General features: G+C 45.5%; 1 pseudogene; it reads left to right on the top strand.

Moving 5' to 3' along the window:
- Positions 1 to 10,777: 10,777 nt before the first annotated feature.
- On the top strand, positions 10,778 to 16,349 carry LOC117702294 (MAP6 domain-containing protein 1-like; annotated as a pseudogene).
- The last annotated feature ends 2,000 nt before the right edge of the window (positions 16,350 to 18,349 follow it).

The raw sequence follows: 18,349 nt of genomic DNA on the forward strand, positions 1-18,349 counted from the left end.
AGTCCATCCTTTTGTTGACTAACCAGCTCCTCTGTCATCTATTCTAACTAAAACATGTAGTTCTGAACCTGGCTTTAGGATGAATGTCAGCTGATGACCATCCACTCAAGTCTTTTCTCTTAAGGTCAATAGCTATATGTTTTCAATCCCATCAGAAATCCAGAATGACTGAGTTAACTATAATTGTGGGAAGCACAAATCATAGTTTCTAAAACTTAGCCAATTTATAGAGACCTCTGAACACCTGGACAGTCTCTCTACTTCAAAACGATGGAGCATCTGTTCTTCTGCCTTCTGGCCCAGGATCATCTGACAGACCTTAGTGCTGCAGAATTATTAAGGGCTGATTACTCTGTCTAGGCAGATATAATCAGTCAACTATTCTGCAAGTGTGTCCTTTTCTGGACAGTAATTCGTCTGTAGAAGGAAAGTGGCAATTCTTGCCTAGTGGCTGTCTCACCACTAGGAGTAACTGGAGTAACTCCAAGGATGCTCAATTTCTTCTTAGAATTTAATATAGGAAGCTGTCTGGAGCAGACAGGTCTCTAATGAAAATGAACATTAATACTGAAATGTTTGTCATGTCAATTCTAAGGATTTCTGATGTTTTGAAAACCAGCTATCCATGTAAGGTAATCTGGACTGTTGCCTGTTAACTCCACTCAGCTATTTCTAAATAAAACATAGAGAACACCCTTATAATAAACTCCAAGTCATGAATTTGCTATAGTCCCTTAACTCACAGGCTGACCATCTCAAATCCGTTAAAAAAGTTAAAGAAGAACTGGGTCTAAGCTTTGTATTCCTAAATGTGTTATACTGGTACAATGCCTATGGGAGTAACAATATTCACCTCACTCTTATATCACTAAGAAGCTCATGCCAATGAGAATCTTAAAATTTGTAATCAAAGTAAATTGGTGCCATTTAAGAATTTATATCTTCATCTTGATATTAATTATACAGATTTCTACTAATAGGTGATGGCTATGCAATAAACCCTAGCTAATCCTCTCTATTCCGACAAAACATCTACTTTTCCCTAGAGAGACAGCCCAACATTTACCACCTTAGTCCCCAAGCCCAGGGAATAGGGGCACTGACTCTTCATTAGCTTCTTCAAGCTGATTATGGGCGTTGAGATATTAGAAGAGGAGTGGGGGGGGGAGAGCAAGTTGACAATCCTCTGATACTGTGTCTACCTCCAGATGGACTTCCCGGACCTCAGAGGTTTGAGCAGGTCTGCCCAGCTTGCTTGCTGAGTAGATACACCAAGGCTGATCATTCTGCAATATACAATTCTCAAAACAACTTTTAGTATCAAGATAGCTTTTTTTTTTAAAGAGGACTGACATTTTATTAAGAATGTTGGTTCTAACCACTTTTCTATTTTTCCCCTTTTATTGGATATAATATTTACATTTCAAATTTTATCTCCTTACCATATTTTCCCCATCACCCAGGAACCCCTTATCCCATCCCCCCTCCTCCTGCCTCTATGAAGGTGTTTACCCACCTACTCCCAGCCCCCCTCCACATCCTCAGATTCCCCCCCTCTGTGCTCAGCCTTCAGGGTACCAATGATCTTGTCTCCCACCTATGCCCAACAAGGCCATCCTCCCCTACATATACAGCTGGAGTCATGTGTCTCTCCATATGTGCTCCTAGGCTGGTGGTTTAGACCCTGGGGAGCTCTGGCTGGTTGGTATTGTTGCTCTCCTCACGGGGCCACCAGCCCTTAAGGTTCCTTCTATTTACTGTCTAACTCCTCCATTGGGAACCTTTGATCAGATTAATGGATAGCTGTGGGTATCTGTCTCTGGGTATGTCCGACTCTGGGGGACCTCTAAGGAGATAGCCTTATCTGGCTGCTGTCAGCTTTCCCATCCTGACATCCCTATCAGCGTCTATTTTTGGTGACTGCCCATGGAATGAATACCCAGATGGAATGGTCTCCCTACACCCCCCCTTCAGATTCTGTCCCACACTTTGACTCCATATTTGCTCCCTTGGGTATTTAGTTACTCCTTCTAAGAAAGACCTAGGCATCCTTACTTGTTCTTTCTTCTTCATGAGCTTCATGTCGTCTGGTAGTTGAATCTTTGTTGTTTCAGATTTTTGGGCTAATCTCCGCTTATCAGTGAGTAAATACCATGTGTGTTCTTTTGTGATTGGGTTACCTCACTCAGGATGATATTTTCTAGTTCCATCCATTTAGCTAAGAATTTCCCAAATTCATTATTTTTAATAGCTGAGTAATATTCCATTGTGTAAATGTACCACATTTTTTGTATCCATTCCTCTGTTGAAGGGCATCTGGGTTCTTTCCAGCTTCTGGCTATTATAAATAGGGCTGCTATGAACATAGTGGAGCATATGTCTTTGTTATTTGTTGGGGCATTTTCTGGGTATATGCCCAGGAGTGGTATAGATGGGTCCTCAGGTAGTGCTATATCCAATTTTCTGAGGAACCGCCAGACTGACTTCCAAAGTGGTTGTACCAGCTTGCAACCCCACCAACAATGCAGGAGTCCTCCTCTTTCTTCACATCCTTGCCAGCATCTACTATCACCTGAGTTTTTGATCTTAGCCATTCTGACTGGTGTGAGGTGGTATCTCAGTGTTGTTTTGATTTGCATTTCCCTGATGACTAAGGATGTTGTACATTTCTTAAGGTGCTGCTCGGCCATTCGAGTTTCCTCAGTTGAGAATTCTTTGTTTAACTCTGTACCCCATTTTTAATGGGGTTATTTTGTTGTTTGGTGTCTAATTTCTTGAGTTCTTTGTAAATATTCGATATTAGCCCCCTATCGGATGTAGGATTGGTAATGATCTTTTCCCAATCTGTTGGTTGCCGTTTTGTCTTGTTGACAGTGTCCTTTGCCTTACAGAAGCTTTGCAATTTGATGAGGTCCCATTTGTCAGTTCTTGATCTTAGAGCATAAGCCATTGGTGTTCTGTTCAGGAACTTTTCCCCTGTGCCTAAGTATTCGAGGGTCTTCCCCAACTTCTCTTCTAATAGTTTCAGTGTATCTGGCTTTATGTGAAGGTCCTTTATCCACTTGGAGTTGAGCTTTGTGCAGGGGGATAAGAATGGATTAATTTGCATTCTTCTACATGTTGACCTCCATTTGAGGCAGCACCACTTGTTGAAAATGCTGTCCTTTTTCCACTGGATGGATTTAGATCCCTTGTCAAAGATCATGTGACCATAGGTGTGCGGGTTCATTTCTGGGTCTTCAATTCTATTCCATTGATCATCCTGTCTGTCTCTGTACCAATACCAAGCAGTTTTTTTTATAACTACTGCTCTGTAGTACAGTTTGAGGTCCGGAATGGTGATTCCCCCAGAGGTTCTTTTATTGTTGAGAATAGTTCTTGCTATCCTAGGTTTTTTGTTATTCCAAATGAATTTGTAAATTGCTCTTTCTATCTCTATGAAGAATTGATTTGGAATTTTGATGGGTATTGCATTGAATTTGTAGATTGCTTTTGGCAGGATAGCCATTTTTACTAAGTTAATCCTGCCAATCCAGGAGCATGGGAGATCTTTCCATCTTCTGAGATCTTCTTCAATTTCTTTCTTCAGAGACTTGAAGTTCTTGTCATACAGATCTTTCACTTGCTTGGTTAGATTCACTCCAAGATAATTTATTTTATTTGTGGCTATTGTGAAGGGTGTCGTTTCCCTAATTTCTTTCTCTGCCTGTTTATCCTTTGAATAGAGGAAGGCTACTGATTTGTTTGAGTTGATTTTATATCCAGCCACATTGCTAAAGTTGTTTATCAGGTTTAGGAGTTCTCTGGTGGAAGTTTTAGGTTCACTTAAGTATACTATCATATCATCTGCAAATAGTGAAATTTTGACTTCTTCCTTTCCTATCTGTATCCCTTTGACTTCCTTTTGTTGTCTAATTGCTCTGGCTAAGACTTCCAGTACTATATTGAATAGGTAAGGTGAGAGTGGGCAGCCTTGCCTAGTCCCTGATCTTAGTGGGATTGCTTCAAGTTTCTCTCCATTTAGTTTGATGTTGGCTACTGGCTTGCTGTATATTGCTTTTACTATGTTTAGATATGGGCCTTGTATTCCTGATCTTTCCAAGACTTTTAACATGAAGGGATGTTGAATTTTGTCAAATGCTTTCTCAGCATCCAGTGAGATGACCATGTGGTTTTTCTCTTTGAGTTTATTTATGTAGTGGATTACATTGATGGATTTCCGAATATTGAACCATCCCTGCATTCCTGGGATAAAGCCTATTTGATCTTGATGGATAATTGTTTTGATGTGTTGTTGGATTCTGTTTGCGAGAATTTTATTGAGTATTTTTGCATCAATATTCATAAGAGAGATTGGTCTGTAGTTCTCTTTCTTTGTTGGGTCTTTCTGTGGTTTAGGTATGAGTGTAATGGTAGCTTCATAGAATGAATTGGGTAGTGTTCCTTCTGTTTCTATTCGATGGAATAACTTGAAGAGGATTGGTATTAGGTCTTCCTTGAAGGTCTGAAAGAATTCTGCACTGAAACCATCTGGCCCTGGACATTTTTTGGTGGGAAGATTTTTAATGACTGTGTCTATTTCTTTAGGCGTTATGGGACTGTTTAGGTGGTTTATCTGCTCCTCGTTTAACTTTGGTACCTGGTATCTATCTAGAAAATTGTCCATTTCCTCCAGATTTTCCAATTTTGTTGAGTATAGGCCTTTGTAGTAGGATCTGATAATTTTTAAATTTCTTCTCTTTCTGTTGTTATGTCTCCCTTTTCAGTTCTGATTTTATTAATTTGAATGCTGTCTCTGTGCCCTTTGGTTAGTCTGGCTAAGGGTTTGTCTATCTTGTTGATTTTCTCAAAGAACCAGCTCCTGGTTTTTTTGATATTTTGTATAGTTCTTTTTGTTTCGACTTGGTTGATTTCAGCCCTGAGTTTGATTATTTCCTGCCGTCTACTCCTCTTGGGTATACTAGCTTCTTTTTGTTCTAATGCTTTCAGGTTTGCTGTCAAGTTGTTAATGTATGCTCTTTCCACTTTCTTTTTGTGAGCACTTAGAGCTATGATTTTTCCTCTTAGTACTGCTTTCAATGAGTCCCACATGTTTTGGTATGATGTGTCCTCATTTTCATTTAGATCTAAAAAGTCTTTAATTTCTTTCTTAATTTCTTCCTTGACCAAGTCATCATTGAGTAGAGCATTGTTCAGTTGCCAAGTGTATGTGGGCTTTCTGTTGTTTTTGTCTATGTCAAAGACAAGTCTTAACCCATGGTGGTCTGATAAGGTACTAGGGATTATTTCAATCTTTTTGTACCTGTTGAGGCCTGTTTTGTGACCAATTATATGGTCTATTTTGGAGAAGGTACCATGAGGTGCTGAGAAGAAGGTATATTCTTTTTTTTTTAAGATGAAATGTTCTATAGATGTCAGTTAGGTCCAATTGGTTCATAACTTCTGTTAGTTTCATTGTGTCTCGATTTAGTTTCTGTTTCCATGTTCTGTCCATAGCTGAGAGTGGGGTGTTGAAATCTCCCACTATTATTGTGTAGGGTGCAATGTATGCTTTAAGCTTTAGTAAAGTGTCTTTTATATATGTGGGTGCCCTTACATTTGGGGCATAGATGTTGAGAATTGCGAGTTCCTCTTGGTACATTTTTCCTTTGATGAATATACGAAGTGTCCTTCTTTATCTTTTTTGATTACTTCTGGTTGAAAACTGATTTTATTTGATATTAGAATTGCTACTCCAGCTTGTTTCTTGGGACCATTTGCTTGGAAGATTGTTTTCCAACCTTTTACTCTGAGGTAGTGTCTGTCCTTTCCACAGAGGTGTGTTTCCTGAATGCAGCAAAATGTTGGGTCCTGTTTACGTATCCAGTCTGATAGTCTATGTCTTTTTACTGGAGAATTGAGTCCATTGATATTAAGAGATATTAAGGAAAAATGAGTGTTTTTTCCTGTTATTTTTGTTATTGGCAGTGGAGATATGTTTGTGTAGCTACCTTCTTTTACGGTTTTTAGAAGATTACTTTCCTGCTTTTTCTAGGTTGTAGTTTCCCTCCTTGTGATGGAGGTTTCCACCAATTATCCTTTGAAGTGCTGGATTTGTGTTGAGATACTGTGTAAATTTGGATTTGTCATGGAATATTTTGGTTTCTCCATCAATAATGATTGACAGTTTTGCTGGGTATAGTAGTCTGGGCTGACATTTATGTTCTTTTAGGGTCTGTATGATATCAGTCCAGGATCTTCTGGCTTTTATGGTTTCTGGTGAGAAGTCTGGTGTAATTCTTATGGGTCTGCCTTTATATGTTACTTTGCCTTTTTCCCTTACTGCTTTTAGTATTTTTTCTTTGTTTTGTACATTTGATGTTTTGACTATTATGTGGCGGGAAGTATTTCTTTTCTGGTCTAAACTATTTGGAGTTCTGTAGGCTTCTTGTATATTTATGGACAGCTCTTTCTTTAGGTTAGGGAAGTTTTCCTCTATAATTTTGTTGAGGATATTTACTGGTCCTTTAAGTTGGGAGTCTTCCCCCTCATCTATTCCTACTATCCTTAGGTTTGGCCTTCTCATTGTGTCTTGGATTTCTTGTATATTTTGGGTTAGTAGCTTTTTGTATTTTGCATTTTCTTTGACAGTTGTGTCAATGTTTTCCATGGTATCTTCTGCACATGAGATTCTCTCTTCCATCTCCCGTATTCTGTTGGTAATACTTGTGTCTATGACTCCTGATCGATTTTTTAAGTTTTCTATCTCCAGGGTATTCTCCCTTTGTGATTTCTTTATTGTTTCTACTTCCCTTTTTAGATCCTGCATGGTTTTGTTTAATTCCTTCTCCAGTTTGGTTGCATTTTCTTGCAATTCCTTAAGGGATGTTTGTGTTTCCTCTTTAAGGGTTTCTATCTGTTCTTTGAGAGTGTTATTTATGTCTTTCTTAAAGTCTTCTATCATCATCATGAGAAGTGATTTTAATTCTGAATCCTGCTTTTCTGGTGTGATGGGGTGTTCAGGGCTTGCTATGATGGGGGAACTGGGTTCTGATGATGCCATGTAACTTTGGTTTCTGTTGCTTACGTTCTTGTGCCTGCCTTTTGCCATCTGGTTAAATCTAGTGCTACCTGTGCTTCTGTCTCTGATTGTAGCCTGCCTTTCCAGTTGTCTCGCTTGTGTTTGGTCTTCTAGGGGTCCAGATGTCTCTATGATTTTTTCTAGCTGCACTGATTATGGTGGTATCTCTAGAATGCCTCAGGATATGGTGCCTCCAAGGTAGCAGTCCAGCTATTTGTCTGCTGTTCTGGGTGCAGTGTCTCCTCTTGGATATCTCAGGATATGTTGTTTGACACTCTGAGTTCAGTTGTTCCTCTGTGGCTCTGGGTTGAGTGGACCTTCCAGTATGTCTCAGGCAGAATCAGGGGTCCACACAACTGCAGACCTGGCAGAGGTCTGGTCTAGGCCTCAGACCCGGGAGATGGGCTGAAGGGGGGTGCTAGCCGGCAGGGGTGGGGGGGGGTATCTGCTGGATTCTGAGCACTCAGGGCACCCAGCTATGAGTTCAGGGTAATATGTGGGTTTTCCTACCTAAAGCTGGTTGTGGGATCTGTGGAGCCCCCAGAATGTGTCTGGCAGCAGTAACTGGGGTGCACTCACCAACAGGCCTCAGACCGGAAGAGGGGCGTGCAGTGGCAGGGGAGTGCTAGCACTGGCTATGGGTTCTATGGATCCCCCAGAATGTGTCTGGCGGAATGGAATCCGGGGTGCACTCACAAGTTGGCCTGGCAGAGGTCCGGCCCAGGCCTCACACCTGAAGAGGGGCGCGTGGCAGCAGGGGAGTGCTAGCACTGGCTATGGGTTCTATGGATTCCCCCAGAATGTGTCTGGCGGAATCCGGGGTACCCCACAAGCTGGCCTGGCAGAGGTCCGGCCCAGGCCTCAGACCGGAAGAGGGGCGTGTGGCGGCAGGGGAGTGCTAGCGCTGGCAGTGCTTGCTGTTTATGCTCATGGCCTGATCTGGGAAATTGGATCCAGCTCAGTCTAGCCTTGGATCTGAGAAACCACACATTCGCTGGGACTGATGGAGCCTGCTGAAGCCAGCACTGGTTTAGTCTCCAAGAGCAGTTTCCTAAAAACCTGTCAGTCAAACTGCCCTTTCTTTGACTTCCTTCCCAAGGCAAAAAAAACAAAAAACAAAAAAACAAAAAACAAAAACAAAACCACTGTGGCCCCATTGTTGTCCATGGGGATTTAGCAGGAGTCATTAGGCAAGGAAGACGACTTTGGTGACTCCAAAAGCAGTGACATTATTTTGGGTTTTTGGTTTGTTTGTTTGTTTACTTGGTGTGGTTTGGGGTTTTTTTGTTTTTGTTGTTTTTTGTTGTTGATTTGGAGAGGTATTTTTGATTCCAATATGGGCTTTCAATAACAGAGAGCTGGATGGGCTCACTTACTAGACCAGGCTGGCCCAGAAATGAAAGAAATCTGCCTGCCTCTGCCTCCCTTATGCCAGGATTAACAATATGCACCACCACATCCAGCCATATTTGCAACTTTTTTTTTAAGCAGAAACAAGCACCACTTAGCCTGATAAATGAGAAGCCATCCAGTCTTTTGTCTGCCCTGTGGAGGTGTCTTTCCTTCACTGCATCTATGCTGTTGGATGTGTCTGCTTGACTTAGGAACATTTTCAACATTTTAATTATTTGCTCCTTTACTTCTCATGAGCCCTGTAATTTCTTTATTCTCTAGGTAATAATGTCAGTGTGATATGGGACTGAACATGAGCCTGGAAACAAGACAGGAAAGAATGTTAGTCTTCCATGGACGCTTCTGGAGTTTCTGCTTCCAATTTCCTGCCTCCAGCTCAAGCCTTGGCTTCCATTATAAACAGAAATGAACACTTTCCTTCTCAGACCTAACCTTCATCTGCCAGGTTGACTAATCCAAAGACTAGTTCCTGCTTCACAAAGTCAGTTGGTTCTGACTGAGAGAAGACTTTTGGGGGTCCCCATTGTCTTAGTTAGGGTTTTACTGCTGTGAACAGACACCATGACCAAGGCAACTCTTATAAGGACAGCATTTCATTGGGCCTGGCTTACTATCATTAAGGTTCAGTCCACTATCATCAAGGTGGGAATAGGGCAACATCTACGCAGACATGGTGCAGGCGCAGCTGAGAGAGCTACATCTTCATCTGAAGGCCACTAGAAGAAGACTGACTCTTACACGGTTAGGAGGAGGGTCTCAATGTCCACCCGCACAGTGACATACTTCCTCCAACAAGGCCACACCTACTGCAACAAGGCTATACCTAATAGTGCCACTCCCAGGGCCAAGCTTATTCTAACCACCACACCCATGAATGCTCCTTTGGTACAGGTTTTCCAGCTCCAGAGTTAACTGTCAGTATGGGGCCATAGCCAAACTTGGGGTGTTAAACCAGCAATGGTATGCCACTCCAGTACAACTTCCAGCTAACCAAGTTGAGGGAGATGAGCTGACCAACTGGCCCAGACTGGGCAGTCCTCTGAGGTGCAGACTGGATACTTTCCAGGTTCAGCCAGAACTTAGTGTAACTACCACCACTTGTATGATTGCAGGTCTAAGTGCATGCAGGATACACTTGGGAAGCCTTGGGAGGGCAGCTGGAGGTTGTCTCTGTATTTAACTGACCTTCATTCAGGTTGGAATATAGCTCTGCAATGAAACAAGCACACATGCATATCAGGAAAAGAAAACCAGTTTGGGGTTTTACAACCTAGAAAAAGGACGATTGGGAGCTCATGACAGTTCACTGGAAAACTGGATTGGTTGTCACCCATTTAAAACAGCACAGTAAATGGCAAATGGCGGTTCACGAGCTGACTCAAATGGATTTTTCGGAAAACATGGTTCCAAGTCCTCACTTGCATCACCCTCCTTGTTGACCACTACTTCCACTCAGGGTGACCACCGAGCCCCCTTAGCACAGCTGAAACTCTATTTTGCAGCCACCCGTGTCCACAAGCCTCATCAGAGTCCCCTGGCTCCGCCATCGGAGCCTTCTTGATGGACTGTTCCTTTAAAGAAAAGCAGGCAGAGTGACCCCAAGGAAATGCCTCCCTCAGGCCTCGCCCTCTGTGAAGCCCAGGTCTGATTTCTGAGCTCACATTCGGGGGAACTTGTTGGGAGCCGACTTTAGTAGAAAGCGGCTAGATCAACTTTGCAGCCATCTGGAACCATATACCCTGACGGAAAGATTTGGTTTTCAATAGCCTACAACAGCTGAAGCACACTCTGATATCCCACATATTTTGTGTTGCTGTTTACTGCCCCCAGCTGCAAGGTGCACGTGGTGGTCACGCCTGCAAGGCATGCGGTTCACGTGCTGTCCACGTGCTATCTACGCCATACATGCCTGTAAGGCGCACGTGCTATCCACGCCTGCAAGGCATTGCGGTGCACGTGCTGTCCACGCTATAGACGCCTGTAAGGCTTACGTCATATCAACACCTACAAGGCACGTGGCAAAAGCCTAAAGATAGCTCAGAATTCCCTTCAATAAAGGAGACTTGATCAGAATCTCTGTCTTGTCTCCATTCTTCGCATCTCTTGCCCCAAGAGCCACACTCTCTCTTGACCAGAGCACTGAGCCCCAAAAGTGCTGAGGCAGAAGTGTTGAGGCAGAATGTGGGCCTCAACAGGAACTCTGGGTTTAACCATGAAGACTGCCCGCAGGCAGTCCTGGTCAGGCACAGAGCTGCGCAGGGGCTGTGGGGTAATGTGCGGGTGACAGGCGCGCGGCCAAGCGACATGGCGTGGCCCTGCATCAGCCGGTTGTGCTGACTGGCCCGGCGCTGGAACCAGCTGGACCGCTTAGACGTAGCGGTGCCGCTGACTCTGCACGGTTACTTGGACCCGGGGAGCGAGGAGCCCGGCGCGGACTGCAGCGTCTCCCGCGGGAGCCCGTCGGTTGCAGGCGCGCGGGAGCCTAGCCGCGCTGTGCCGCTCACCCAGTACCAGCGGGATTTCGGTGTGCGAACTGCGCGCGCGGGGTCCCGGGATGTGGCTCAAGAGCGCACACCGGGGTCTGGCGACCGCAGGGGCCAGTCCCTGGCGCCCCCAACCCGGACGGTCTACGTGCTTCCGGTCGGGGACGCGGACACAGCTGTAGTAGCAACCATGTGGGTAGCTGACTGTGGCAAAGGAACACTTGGCATCTCGACCTGCGGTGGGAGGAAACTGAGTCCCGGAGTCCTGAAGCGGGGTGGGGGGCGAGGAGAGCATGGAGCCTGAATACCACAGGATCTGGAGAGTGGCAGGGGAGCCTCAGTGTCATCCCTTCCTGACACTGTAGGCACAGCCTTGCCTTCCCGTCTGCTCCCTACCCTGGGATCCAGGATGAGCGCACCTCACAAGGGAGTACCCCCTTCCTCGGTTCCTCCTCCTTCCCTCTCAGATAGTTCTCTTTTAACTTCTGTGGGGTGAGCACTGAGGGCGGTGCATGGCCCCCCACCCCACGCCTCACGCTGTGCCCAGGACCAGTGCCTGCTCTGTTCAAGACCCCACTGAAGGAAGGTCCTTTGCTCCCTTAGCTGCTCAGCTTTGAACAGCTGAGGACTTCCTGCCTCTCTTTCTACACAGAAGATTAATGAATGCTCATAGTGGGGGAATTAGGAATAAAAATAACAAATACCGCCTTAACACCCTCACACCTCCCCTCCCAAACAGATGGATCATCCTAATTCTTAGTACAAAATGAATTCATACACATTCAGCTTCTTTCATGATCCTATTCTTGCTGTCGCAATGTTTTAAAAATATTTAATATATATTAGTGCGTGGGGGGAGAAGGGGGTGAGCAGGTCAGAGGACAACTTTAGAAAGTCACTCCTCTTCCCCTTCTGCCTTGGGTTCCAGGGATCCAACTCGGGCTGTCAGGCTTGTGCCAGGCAGTCACATCTTCTGAGCCATCTGACAAACATTTAACTACATTACCTTTTTAAAAACTTAATGTAATGTTTGACCATAGATAGATGTTCTGAATGTTAATTACTGTATTGTATGTTAGCCCTTTCTTAGGCATACAGCCATAGGCAGAAGCCCAATATATATATTATTTTTGTCTCATTTGTGATTCCCAATTTGGGACTATTTTAAACACTACCACACATTTGTTACAGGTGTTTAAATACTTTAGGAATTTTGTCATGTAGATTGCTTGTAGGTAGGATGAAAGCTCAGGACTAAGAGGTAATGGGGCTGAGAGGTGGCTCAGTGATTAAGAGAGTGCCCTACTCTTGTGTGGGATTGGAGTTCCAGCACTCAGACCAGGCACCTCATAGTTGCCAGTAACAACAGCTTCAAGGAGATCTGACACCTCTGGCCTCTGGGGCATCCACACTCACTGCACACACTCAACATTCAAGAGATGCACACACATACACATAATTAAAAATAAAACTTAAAACAATAAAAATGGCACATGGGGACGTTGTACAGGTAGATGGTCACAGCCCTGCTGTCCTGATATTGGGGATGGGACGCTGTGAAGCCCTACAGGCAGATGGTGAATCTCAAACACACACATGTCAAAGAAGCAAAGTGCAGGACAAGGCCTTGTGCTCTTGGACTCGTGGAGCTGCTTGGCACAGCTAGGGACAGAGCAGATAGGCCTACTGACTCCTAGAACCCGAATCCTTCTCAGGAGAGGTCTGAATGTTCATGGTTCTTCCAGTGGTCCTGCATGTGCAGCACTTTGCAGTGGCTTGAGATTCTAGCAGTCAAACAATGGCAGGCTTGCAGGGAAGAAAGGAAGCCACCTTTCACAACCATTTAGCAGCTTGGGGACTTTGGTGCAAGCCACTCTTCATGGGGGATATTCCAGAAAATCATGGCTGGTTATGAGAAGCTGTTTTACCCACCCTAAATGTCCTGTAGGGTCCTCTAAGCTCTGTTGGTGGCAAGGTGCTAGCTGTTGCTCTCCACTTAACCTGATGTCTCTACCCCCCCATCCCCCCACCCCGCCCATGGCCTGTTATTGCACTTCCTCTGCAAATGAGGAATTGAGCTGGTAGTTCAAACCACATGGCTCTGAACAGCATAGGAAGGAGTGGGACTCAGGCACCAACTGTGTAGTCCCCGCAGGCTCTCCTTCCCTAACACAGCTTATACAGCTTTGGCCACCTCCTTGGAGACAGTTTCTTATCTGAGTCTTGAAGCCAGCAGTGGAAAATCACTGAGAGATGGGGGCTTGCCTTTCCCAGTGTAAACTCTGCCATTGGAACATTTGCCTTCCCTGGAGAACTGGAATAGTAAGATCCTGGCTGGCCAGTCACCCCCAAGACCAGCCCAGGAGTATGACTGACCTTCTCCAGCACTAAACTCTCTGGCCTCTAGGACCCCAGAGGCTGGAGTAATCCCATCCTGACTTCCATCTTCTGAAATGTACTTCCCCCAAGTGAACTGCTATAGGCATTCAGAAAACAATTTAGACCCGAAAGTAATGAAACAGGTTTATGGCCACTCCTGACCTATAGTCTTTCACTGCCATGGGTCCGCTAGGGCCTGCATCTCTCCCTGCTAACAGGTCCTGCTTCACTTGGCTTCTGGTCATCATGGAAAGAATGATCTGCCTTATTTGTCTGGCCAGATAGGCACCAGAGCCTTAAACAGCTGCCTTGGAGCTATCTGGCTAGCTCCTCCCAGAACAGTGCTTCCATAAATTCCTTCGAGGCTGGTCAGGTCCATGAAAAATGTGGAGAAAGAAGTACCTGGGTATGGTAGTGCACACCTTTAATCCCAGCACTTGAGAGGCAGAGGCAGGTGGATCTCTAAGAGTACAAGGTCAGCTCTGGTTTGTATAGCAAGTTCCAGGCAGCCAAGGCTACAAATTGAGCCCATGATGCTTTGTAAGAAGCACAGTGAGGCTTGTGTTTTTTCATTAATCTTGGTGTAAGCTATAGTTCACCTTACTCATACTCCTCCGTGAGTAGCCGGGCTCTGGGAATTCCACCTCTGATGTTGCTTCTCTATTCCACCACAAGCCCTCTTGATTGGAACACCTCCTGAAACACCCCAGGGACTGCTATAGGTACTTCCTGCTTTGAGTCCCCAGCTGTCACCTCAGAGAAACTGTCTTAGGCTGCCTGGAGCACAGCTCAGAGATAGTTGGGGACAGAAGGGCATGTTCATGGGGAGCCCCTGCATTCCCAGGAGAATGAGAACAGCATGTGGTTTAGACAGCTGGTCTTTAGAACCTTGAAGCTTCAAGAAGCAAAAATTATGACAGGCCCTGGCTCAGCTCTTCCTTATACCCAAATTTCTGAGTGTTGACCACAGCAGACAACAGCTCCTCTTGCCCATGCCATCTGCCTGCCCAGCGAGGATCAGCTCTGACGCTGCCAAGAAAAGAATCCCTTGTTGTTTTCAGGGTATAATCTGGACCAGTGTAGGGAGGGCCTAGCACAGGCAGGCACTGGCCCTGGCTGGCTGAGCCCCGTGCCTGTGGTCATGGGGGGATGATACAATACAACGGCCTTCGAGTTTACCATTTAGGAGGGACTCTGACAAGATTAAGAGGTCTCCAGGAGTAGAAGAATTGAGCATTTTCAGTGAGTGACAGGGGCCTGAGTTAACCTGTCCTTTCCCTCCAGAGAAGAGGCCCATGGGAGCTCAGACCAGCTTGAAGGTTTTTGTTTTGAGATGGCTACTGTAGTTCTCTTTTCAAAAAGACATTTTAAAAGAGATTTCGTTTTACTTTTAAAAGTCATGTGTATTTCTGTTTGTGCTTGTGAGGGCAGGTTCCTGACAAGCCAGTAAGAGGGCAGCAGGTCCCCTAAAGTTGGAGTTCCTGGTGATTGTGAGGTGTGGGTGCTGGGCACCCAACTACAGCCCTTTGCAAAAGGAGTATACGCATAACTGCTAAGTCATCTATCAAACCCTGTGATTTACCAAGGAGTTTTTGGGTTGTTTTACATCTGTTGTGCCTGCGTATGTACATGCATGTCATGTGCATACATCACAACCCACATGTGGAGGTCAGAAGACTGGTGGGACTCTTTCCTTCTGTCATGTGAGTCCTGACCATTGCTTATGGCTAAGCCTTCTCTTTCTTCCAAGGTGTAAGCAGATGTACCATTGCTGGGCTGGGCATTGTCCACACTGACAATTCTCTGCACCTAAGTGGGCGTGAAGGTGACAGCCTTCACTGGCTCTGGACTCCCTACTAAGTGGCCTGTAATCCCGAAGGGCAGTGTCAGGTCTCAGGAGGGTTGTGAGCACTGGGGCTTGTCTGTCTGTAAGGCAGATGTGTGCTGGATGCTGCCTGATGTTCACCTGCATGAAAGTTTTCTGCCGCTACCCTCCTGGGCTTGAGTGGCTGAGATTTCTTGGTGGAGCATTCAGAACGGAAGAGCAACTCTTCCTAAGATGGTCCATCTGCTTAGAGCAACTGGTGCATCTGGTCCTGCTTGTGCAGGAGGATAAGGACTCAGTAGGAAGTGAAGCAGACCAGCAGTGAACAGGGCTTCTTTAAAGGTGCAGAAAATGAATGACTGACCCTGTGCAAGGTTGCGATTGTATTCTGTTGCAGACAGGAATTCCAAGCTTGGACTGGAGTGAAGCCCTTAAGATCCACAAAGGCCAGAGCAGCCAGAGTCATTACAACTCACAGCTCCAGATGGGACCTCAGCCCTGGGGCCAGCTTCCAGGTCAGCCTGAAGGTGGGGAGACAGATGATTGTTCAGAATCAGGTTTTGATGGCATGATGGTTAAGGACAGGAATATCCAACAAAATATACCTCAGAAAAGCTCCTCTGTCATTGGCTAGGTAGCATCTTTGGACTCCCTAGTGAGCAGTGTCTGTCCTCCTAAACCCCAGCCTGTGTCCTGACTACTACTAGGGCTAGTGACTTTCAAGTGTGGGAGCGTAGCTCAGTGGTGGACTACATACACAGGCCCTAACTTCTGTTCTCAGTATAGCCCTGTTCCCTGTGGAAATACTAAAACCAAACTGACTCAAGAAATACTAAAACCAAACTGACTCAATGTGAGGCTCCCAGCACTACAGGACTATTTAGCATCTTCATCCCAACTAAAGGGCAGAGGGAAGCAGAACAGGTTCATGTTCCCCACGATCCACCATAGTAGTGACAGTTCATTCTGTTAACTTCCACTGTGAACTGCTGCAAGGGGCAAGGAGTTCTCTTCTCAGAGCCAGGGACTGGGACAGGTTGAGGGAGAAGCCCACTGACACTGCCACACTTTCTTTTTCAGGTTCCAGAGGTGAGAAAATTCACACCTAATCCCTCAGCCATCTTTCAGACATCAGCTCCTCAGACTCTCAATGTGTGACCAGTGGAAACCATGGTTGGGAAAGCCAGAACCACCAGGCAGAGTCCTGGCCTGGTCCTCTGCTTACAGGACTAGCGTGGCTGCTGGCATTGGGCATAGTGTGGAGGCAGAGGGACAGTGTACCACCTGCTGCACTAAGCTTCTCCATCTGTCCTCCAGAAGTGGCAGGGAGGGAAACTTTCTTGTCTTGTCATTTGACATCCTTCAGTTTTTAAATCTGATGATCCATCCAGCTGTGACCTGAACTACTCCAGACTAAGAAACGTGACCACTATCAAGCCTTTGGTAGGTTGGTTTCACACTTTGGATGGTTTTCCCAAGATGCACAATTTTTGTTTTTTTTGGGTTTTTCTTTAGATGACTTACAGTAGCCCCAGGCAGTATCCCCATCCTTTTGCAGTGCTTACCATTAAGTAATTTAGCCCAGCAGTGGTGGCACAAAACCTTTAATCCCATTGGAAACAAAGGTTGATCTCTGAGTCTGAGGCCAGCCTGGTCTGCAGAGCGAGTGACAGGACAGCCAAAGCTGCACAGAGAAACTCTGCCTCAAAACAAATGAGGATGGGGGGTGGGGGGATCCATCTTAGGTTGCCAGGAGTGATGCCTTTAATTCCAGCACCATAGAGGCAGAAGGATCTCTGAGCTCAATGCCTTCCTGGTCTACATAACAAGTTCCAGGAAAGCCAGGGCTACACACCCCATTTCAAAACAACAAAACCCTTTAGGGGTTTGTGTGTGTGTCTGTGTGTGTGTGTTTTAATATATAATCACTTGCACACAACTCTCAAGGTAGTGATATGTATCCAGGGAGATCATGCATATCTTCAATTTCAAACATACTTTCTTTATAGCCGAGATGATTCTGTTTCAAGCAAACAATTCCTAGAAGTGGGACACTGTAAGCATGAACGGCACCCATCCCATGTTGCTAGGGGCTGAACCCTGTTTTACTAATTTGTCTCCCCTCAACACAAAGGGCCTACCCTGCATACTCATGAGGAGTGGCAGCATGTCTGAGAGCATCTCCTTTAGAGCTTTAGGCTCCCCAACTCTGCTTAGCTACTCACTACCATGCTGAGGGGACAACTCATCTTCTCTTTGGAAAACTCATCTCCATAAATTCCAAGCAAGCATGTCTGTGTGGAACAAGCCCATTCCCCTTTGTACAACCCTTCAAACACTAGAAAGAGCCTATGTCTGAGAGATTTGGCACAGTGTTTGGTAAGAACTATAAGGATTTCCTTGTGGTTCCCTTTTCTTCCCAGGCTCTCCCTATGGGAGTGTCTAGTTTTGGTGGTGAGGCTCATGTTTCAAAGCCATGGCTGAGGAAGCAGCTCAGACTTCCCACACAGCATCCCTCCCCTCAGAGGTGTTAGCAGGCCCAGCCTCCCTCTTAGGTCCAGGAAATGTTGTTGTTTCTAAAGGGAAAATTGAAACCATATGCATACACCAAGGATCCTGTTACTCTAGATTTGTCAGCTTGTATGCTCAGTGTTCCTAAGAGGGAAAGATTGCCTGCTGGGCAGATTAACAATTTAGTAAAATGCAAAACTGTGCTGCAGCAACTTGTTATAAACACAGGCATATCCCATCTCCATGGCACCTCAATAATGACCACAATATAGTATAACTATGCTAATATCCTTGAAGCTTGTGAACTCCAAACCCTTCTTGCTCCGGGCTGCAGATGCCTCCAGCGTTGTGGGTGTTACCTTCTTCCCACTTCACTTCTCCTGCATCCTTAAGTGGGAAAAGGAGCCATCTGTGCTGCTTCCTCACTAGCAGGGACAGTGGGCATTTCTACTTCTGCACTTGAAAGTAAGGCTGCTATAACCTACACCACCCTGCTGGCTTGCTGGGAACATTCACAGGTAAAGCCAGTCAAGCATGGCTCAGTTGTCCTTTTCTGCTTAACTCTTCCTGGTCCTCTTGGTCCTGCTGTAGACTCTGGCATGCCCCAGCTAAAAGCCCCCAGCTGTACTCTGCTAGTGACCACACCACATGCACAACAAACCCAGCCCTGCATTCACT

This window comes from Arvicanthis niloticus, unplaced genomic scaffold, assembly GCF_011762505.2.
Source record: "Arvicanthis niloticus isolate mArvNil1 unplaced genomic scaffold, mArvNil1.pat.X pat_scaffold_65_arrow_ctg1, whole genome shotgun sequence".
NCBI lineage: Eukaryota > Metazoa > Chordata > Mammalia > Rodentia > Muridae > Arvicanthis > Arvicanthis niloticus.